This window comes from Eutrigla gurnardus, assembly GCF_963514095.1.
Source record: "Eutrigla gurnardus genome assembly, chromosome: 5".
In the NCBI taxonomy this organism is placed as follows: domain Eukaryota; kingdom Metazoa; phylum Chordata; class Actinopteri; order Perciformes; family Triglidae; genus Eutrigla; species Eutrigla gurnardus.
Window position 1 is genome coordinate 29,138,738 of NC_139919.1, and position 7,420 is coordinate 29,146,157.

At 37.9% G+C, this 7,420-nt stretch overlaps 1 long non-coding RNA gene across 1 annotated transcript; it reads right to left on the reverse strand.

Moving 5' to 3' along the window:
• Positions 1-3,906: 3,906 nt before the first annotated feature.
• LOC311013413 lies at positions 3,907-7,408 on the reverse strand. Its single transcript, XR_014597124.1, has 2 exons — positions 5,315-7,408; positions 3,907-5,242 (listed from the first exon to the last, which is right to left on the reverse strand). It is a non-coding gene; the product is annotated as an uncharacterized lncRNA (long non-coding RNA).
• Positions 7,409-7,420: the final 12 nt, after the last annotated feature.

Genomic DNA, 7,420 nt, shown 5'->3' on the forward strand with positions numbered 1-7,420 from the left:
AGCTAGTTTCATACTCTGTATCCAATATTCAGTTGGTGGAGGTGATGCACAAAGACGCGTTTCAACGATGGCAGAGAAATAAATGTGGATGTAAAATTTATATTAAATGCATCTAGAAGGGGAAAAAAGATTAGACCTAAAGGATACATTCGATGAATTTAACTCCAGAAAACTACCATAATGTACTAAATGAACATCATGCTGGACTGAAGAAGACTTGAAACTAGAGATTGAGACCATAAACTCATGTTTACAATGTTAACTGAGATAATACATCAAGAGAGAAGTAGGACCATTTTCTCATAGACTTCTATACAACCAGAGAGGAGTCGCCCCCTGGTGGCCAGCAGAGAGAAGTAGGACCATTTTCTCATAGACTTCTATACAACCAGAGAGGAGTCGCCCCCTGGTGGCCAGCAGAGAGAAGTAGGACCATTTTCTCATAGACTTCTATACAACCAGAGAGGAGTCGCCCCCTGGTGGCCAGCAGAGAGAAGTAGGACCATTTTCTCATAGACTTCTATACAACCAGAGAGGAGTCGCCCCCCGGTGGCCAGCAGAGAGAATGCAGCTTTAAGGCACTCCAGCGTTTGGCTTCACTTCTCAGAAACAGGTGGTTGTATGTTGTGGTTGATATTTGATTGCAAGTACGGTGCCACAGAGCAGCTTCTGTAACGTTTATTCTTAAGTCTTTTATTTACTTATTTAAAAATGCGAGATTCAAAATGTAATTTAAACTCGTAATTTCAACTAAGCTTGTTTATCTTTTGTAATCTGCTTCCTTTTGATTTTAGTGACTTTAGTTGAAACCATCTTTTTTGGCCCCTGGTGGCCAGCAGAGAGAATGCAAGTTGAAGGCACTCCGGTGTTTGGCTTCACTCTTCAGGATGGCCTCCTGTATGTCTGAGTGCAGCTGTAGCTCCTCTCTCTCCACGCTCACCCATATTTCTGCCTCGGTGGTTTTTATCAGATCAATATTTATCATCACAAGCAGTGATCTCTGACCACGATCAAATTGATCTAATGGCAATTACATTAGTGTTTACCTGCTGTGTTTTCTCTTCTCACTCTGTCCTCCGTCTTTGTCGCACTCTCATCGTCCATCATTATGTTTCATACACTGGTAATCGCATTACAGCGCCGCGGCATCGCACTCTGGCAGGTCACGCTGCCTTTCTGTTCACGCCACCGACGTACACAATTACATTAGCGCGTGTGTGTGTCGCTTGCCTCAGCTGCATCACTAGGGTTCGTCTCAAGGGTGTGTGTGTGTTTAGCATGAAGCCGGCGATAGTAAACAGACTGTCGTGTTCTCGGCCTCCGAAGGACTTTAAATGGTTTATTTTCGTCGCGTTTCTCAGCGGAGGCGTTTTTCACCAGAAATTCTCTTCAACGGCCGAATTAATTTCCGTAGACTCGTGCCGTCTCCTTTCTTTTGAGGCTACTAAGCTGCTTTACTGGCCCGTTTCACATCATACTGGAGACACTGGAAGGAGTTCTGGTTGTTGGTTCAGTGTGGATCCATGATTTCCTGGTTTCTGACCAGCATTTAAGGTTGAGTCTATTCAGACTCAACCTGATTTCTATTCAGAAACACTTTCTTCTTTTATTACTTGAATCCTCATAACATACCGATAGCAATGAATAAATCAAGTGCTCTGACATAAAAACATTCGAAAAATGTCATGTGTGGGCGTGGCAGGACTGATAAAAACCCCGTCCAATCAGAAACGTTGGGCTGGAGAAAATGATTGGACGGGCTGCTGGTCTGTCAATGCTTACTTCCTGATGGCACTCTTTGAACAGAGGTCTGAACCAGAGGTTTTAACCCGTTGGAAAGTTCACGATCTCCTTCTATTATCGGGATATTGACTCTTTTTTTAGTCCTCTTAGCTTCTCTTCCCATCTTTTCTTTTTTGACCTGTGATGCTGCCTTCAGGGAGCATTGGGAAAACAGCCAACAAGACAGCAGGACGAAGACTTGCTTTTTTACTATTTACGACATATACTGATACTATCACTTTTTTTGTTTACCTTTTTCAACATCCTGTACTTTTTTTTTTTTTTTTTCCAACATCCTATGCCATAACTTTTTTGTTTACTTTTTTCGACAACCTGTACTTTTTTTTTTTTTTACTTTTTTCAACATCCGATACTATAACTTTTTTTGTTTACTTTTTCGACATCCTATACCATAACTTTTCTTTTTTACTTTTTTTGAAATCCTGTACTTTTTTTTTTTTTTTACTTTTTTCAACATCCGATACTATAACTTTTTTTGTTTACTTTTTTAGACATCCTTTACCATAACTTTTCTTTTTTACTTTTTTTGAAATCCTGTCCTTTTTAAAAAAATTTTTTTTTTTACTTTTTTCAATATCCGATACTTTTTTAAAAACTTTTTTAAACATCCAATACTTTTTTTCCCAACATCCTATGCCATAACTTTTTTGTTTACTTTTTTCAACAACCTGTACTTTTTTTTTTTTTTTACTTTTTTCAACATCCGATACTATAACTTTTTTTGTTTACTTTTTCGACATCCTATACCATAACTTTTCTTTTTTACTTTTTTTTTAAATCCTGTACTTTTTTTTTTTTTTTTTACTTTTTTCAATATCAGATACTTTTTTTTAAACTTTTTTAAACATCCGATACTTTTTTTTCCAACATCCGATACTATAACTTTTTTGTTTACTTCTTTCAACAACCTGTACTGACTTTTTTCCTTTTTTCGACATGCTATACTGACTTTTTTTTAAACATACTATACAGTGACTGCGGACGTTTTTTCAACATACTTCACTATCACTTATTTTAGAACATTTTTCGATAACATATACTGTTGATCAGGCAGCTGCAGCTCATCCAGAATGATACTTTCAGAGTCCTCACCAACATCAGGAAACGGACCGTACCACCCGTCCTCAAACCGCTGCATTGGCATCCCGTGTGTAAAAGGATAGATTTTATAATCCCGTTACTCGTCTACAAGGCGTTAAATGGTCTCAGGCCTAAACACATCTCAGAGTTACTTGCTTGTTATTTTATTTTAATGGTTTTGCTATACATGTATTTCTCTGCCGATGTAAAACACTGTGAATTACCTTGTGTATGAATGGTGCTATACAAATAAACTCATATCATATGGTTTTATTCTGCGTCTGAGTCAACAAACTGATCACTTTTATCACTTTCTACTCTATAAAATGTTTGTTTTAAATGCACGTTTATCTAAAGCATTTAAACCTATAAATCCAAGCCGTCGGTGTTTTCTCCACACCAAGGACACTCGCTAATGTCTCGGCCTGCAGACAGACTTTCCACCTCCTAACTCATTGAGTGAAATACTTAATTAGACGGGATTTATGTCACACTTTAATTTGGATTTGAACACGAGACTCCTCGTCTTTCTTCTTCTCATTTCCCTCTCCCACTCTGAAGTCCATCCAGCTCTTTCCCATCGTCTCCGGCCTTCTTCCCTCTTGAATTCTAATGCGCGGCTATATTCAATGAATTAATCATGCATGGTGAAGTAGGCTAATAGTTGCTATGATGTAGAAATAAGAGTCCATTAGTGGTAATAAGGAGACTAGCTTGGCTCGTATAATGAAATATATCAAGGCCACTCAAAGGCAAGGGTCTCATTCATAAAAGAACCTTGTTGAGGCGAATCGGAGAGATTTTATTCATTATTGAAACTCAATCTTATCCTAAGAGTGCATGTTAGGGTGGATTTTAACTTGGATAATTCTTTCTGCTTTCTCTCGTTACTGAATAAGAAACTTCATAATGCAAAATGAAAGCAAGGTTATATATTTTCTTGTCACCTATATGAAAACCTAGTTATGATTTCAGCATTTCCACATTAAAACACAAACAAAACCACGGGAGCCACAGAACCACTGGTTCAAACAGATTTTAATCCATATTTTAGACATTAAATATTTAAAAACAATGGAACTGCATCACAACTTCTGATCATCACATAGAACAACTCCATTATAAAAAAAGAACCATATAAAAGGCCAAAAGAAAGCACTGATTGAAACAGAAAAACAGCTTGAAGTTGTGCAACACATTTAAAAATACAATGCAATCCACGTTGGACGGGCGAGTTCTCAGGTGCTTTTTTTGTAGAAATCTTTACAACATTGCGTTCAGCGTGACGTACATCAGAACCACAGAGATTTGTCAGAAAATAACCATCGTCCGTCTTAAAATACGCTAAATTCTTTTTTTACCACATTGGGATGCCCAACACTTGCCATGTAGCATTTTAACATCAATAAATGCCACATGAATTTTGATTCTGTTGCATACCTGCAATAAGAGAAGTATCACCGTGGATACCGGGAGACTTTCCGAGTATTCGGAGGTTTATGAGTACGTTTATGAGTCTGTTTTTAAAAGTCAGGCCTAACGACCGCCGACGGCGGGCGACGTGCAAAGTTTTAAAACGGCTACATTTTGCACATTTAAAGATTCGTCGGCGTTGGTTTTTAACACCGCGGGGAACAGAACGACTGAAAACACAAAAAAAGAAAAAAAAGGTCTTTTAGACTTCCAGTTTTATTTTTTCCATCTGGGCCATTTTGAATCCTTGCATCATTTAACACTGTTGTGTCTCAGGAGGGAAACAATAATACCTATTAAAAATAACTGCACATGAGTCAGTGGAACCATCAAAGCAACCTTGGCAGAGGTGGTTTAAAAGGGATTATTACCGCTCCACTGGTTCAAAATGAGACCGCTTTAAAAGGCCCTGTTTACTGTAAATATGATATTGCTATTCTATTATTATTTAAAAGCTCTTTGACTAACTTATTGACACGTTTTTTTTTAATTAGATCGTTTGTAGGCTTGAATGGCCAGTTTTCTACGTTTACGACTACATTACCATAATTAACGACAGCTTTAACTCAACTACAAAGTGCCCATAAAAGAAATTGTGCTTCATTTGCCAGAATAAATAAGTTAAATATGAAGCTGGAGCCAGCAGCTGGTTAACTCAGCTTAGCATAAAGCATGGAAGCCATAGACTGGGTATAAGAAGTGGGCGTCGTCATGGTGACCCATTGGTTTGTGGTTTTAAAGCCTTTCGGCATCTTGGAATTTTTGCAACAAACAAAGTTAGTTTCCATCATTCGAGGTTAACTTTGTATCTACGTGTTGAAGTAGCAATGTTAGCGAGATCGTGGTAGCATCCCCTGCTTCCTGGACTGGTGGACTCTAAATGGACCTGTCAATCAGCAGGTAAGCCCCGCCCTCTAAAGCATCCCCTGCTTTCTGGTCTGGTGGACTCTAAATGGACCATAATGTACTAAATGAACATCATGCTGGATTGAAGAAGACTTGAAACTAGAGATTGAGACCATAAACTCATGTTTACAATGTTTACTTAGATAATACATCAAGAGAGAAGTAGGACCATTTTCTCATAGACTTCTATACAACCAGAGAGGAGTCGCCCCCTGGTGGCCAGCAGAGAGAATGACAGGTTAAGGCACTTCCGCATGGCAAGCCAGAGACAGCTAGCCCGGTTCAGGTTAGTGTCGGCTTCTGGAACTAGTTATGTTTAGTAGTTTTGTTTGTTTGAATATTTAACAAACAAGAATGTGAATTAGTGAGATTTTAGAGGTGCAACGCAGATTTTTTTTTTTCTTTAGAGAGGCAAGCTAGATGTTTCCCCCTGTCCAGACTTTATGCTATGCTAGGCTAATCACCTCCCGCTATTGGTCGATACGTAACACAGACATGAGCGTAGTATCAGATGTGTTGTCTTTCTTCCAAATGATTCTATCTTAATAACATTCATTGATTTGACTCAGGACTAATGAAGGATTACTACATGTTACATTAGAGCAGTTATTTTCTATGACTGACTTTGTATTCATGTCTCCCTCCAGTGACCCAAACAAATGATTATTTTTTGGGATAAACAGACGAATCTCTTTGAAGTACGAGTTTAATGAAAACTGAGGACAATCAAACGGTGAACAAAAAAAAACAAAAAAAAAGAAAGAAAGCAGCTGTCAGGACGATTACAGGTAATGAGAAGAAAATAATCGAAGTAAAAAATACTGAGTTCATTTTCTGTACGAGGCCGTTTTAGCAATTATCGGCCGCGGTCAGAAAAATAACGTTAAGCTCTTTATTGTAATCACGCTAACAGCCACGTTGTAAAAAAGTAACCGGAGCTAACATGACATTTAATACGATGTCAGCGGAGTGGAAGGCCATGCCGAGGCGGTCTCAGAATATACCGACGTTGCATATCGTCAAATGTCCCGTCACCATGGCGACACATAGCATATTATCATATACCGGTAAGTATATTGGACCGCTGCATATAATTAAAAATAGGGACTGTGTGAAATGAACGATAACCATATAAGTAACATCACTGTTTTCACCATAAAAACAAAACGACATCAAACACCATTGAATTGGACCGTTTTTGACTTCAGACGACTCAAAACCGTTTATTTTTTTGTCGGCTGCTGCAGAAGTTCATCGGCTCATCAGGACGCAATTTGGTTTTATGACCTCAAATTATTAAAAAAAAGTTCAAACGTTTTTCTTATTGGTAAACAAAAAAATGGGAAGTGGAGTTTGTACCAAAAATATTCACCAGTAAACATTTTCAGGCTTTCAGAGGAAGAACCACAAGTCCATTTTAAAGGAATAGTTTCACATTTTGGGAACGCGCTCTTTAATTTACTATTTTTTACGTTTGTAATATATGAAGCCAGTTAGCAGCCGGTTAGCTTAGCTTAACAGACAGACGGCAAGCGGTGGGAACTTCTAGCTAGGCACGGGACGATATATGAAATTTCATGTCACGATCATCCTGCACAACATAATCCAGGATACTATCCCGATTTTTTTCTAAATATGCTTAAAATTGCACTAAAACATACTGGAATCACTAAAAACTAACATTGTTATTGCTTCACATATAGCGAAAAAACAATTAAATCTTAAATAAATTAATACAAAATCATAAAGTGTCCCTGCATAAATAAACGATAAATACTATGAACTCATCTTGCCCGACACTAAACCTTTTACACTTTGGTTTTTGTAAATATTCAACAAACTGTAAAATCGTGATTTTTTTAAAGCAAGCTTCAGAACTATTTTCTTTAACAATAAAACGCAGAAAGATTCATTCATTTTTAAGAACTTCCTGCACAAGATTTTACAACAAAAACGAATCAAGAGCCGAAAGACCGTCATCGTCATTTTTCCACGTCCCATTTCAACTCTTGCTAAGCTAAGCTAACTAGCCGGTTCGAGCTTCATTTTTAGCGAACATACTCGAGTGAGGTGTCATTCTTCTCACCAGAATCTTCTGCATCAAGCACAATTCCTACAACGTTGAACTTTTCCTGTTCACTGACGTTATTTCCTCCAT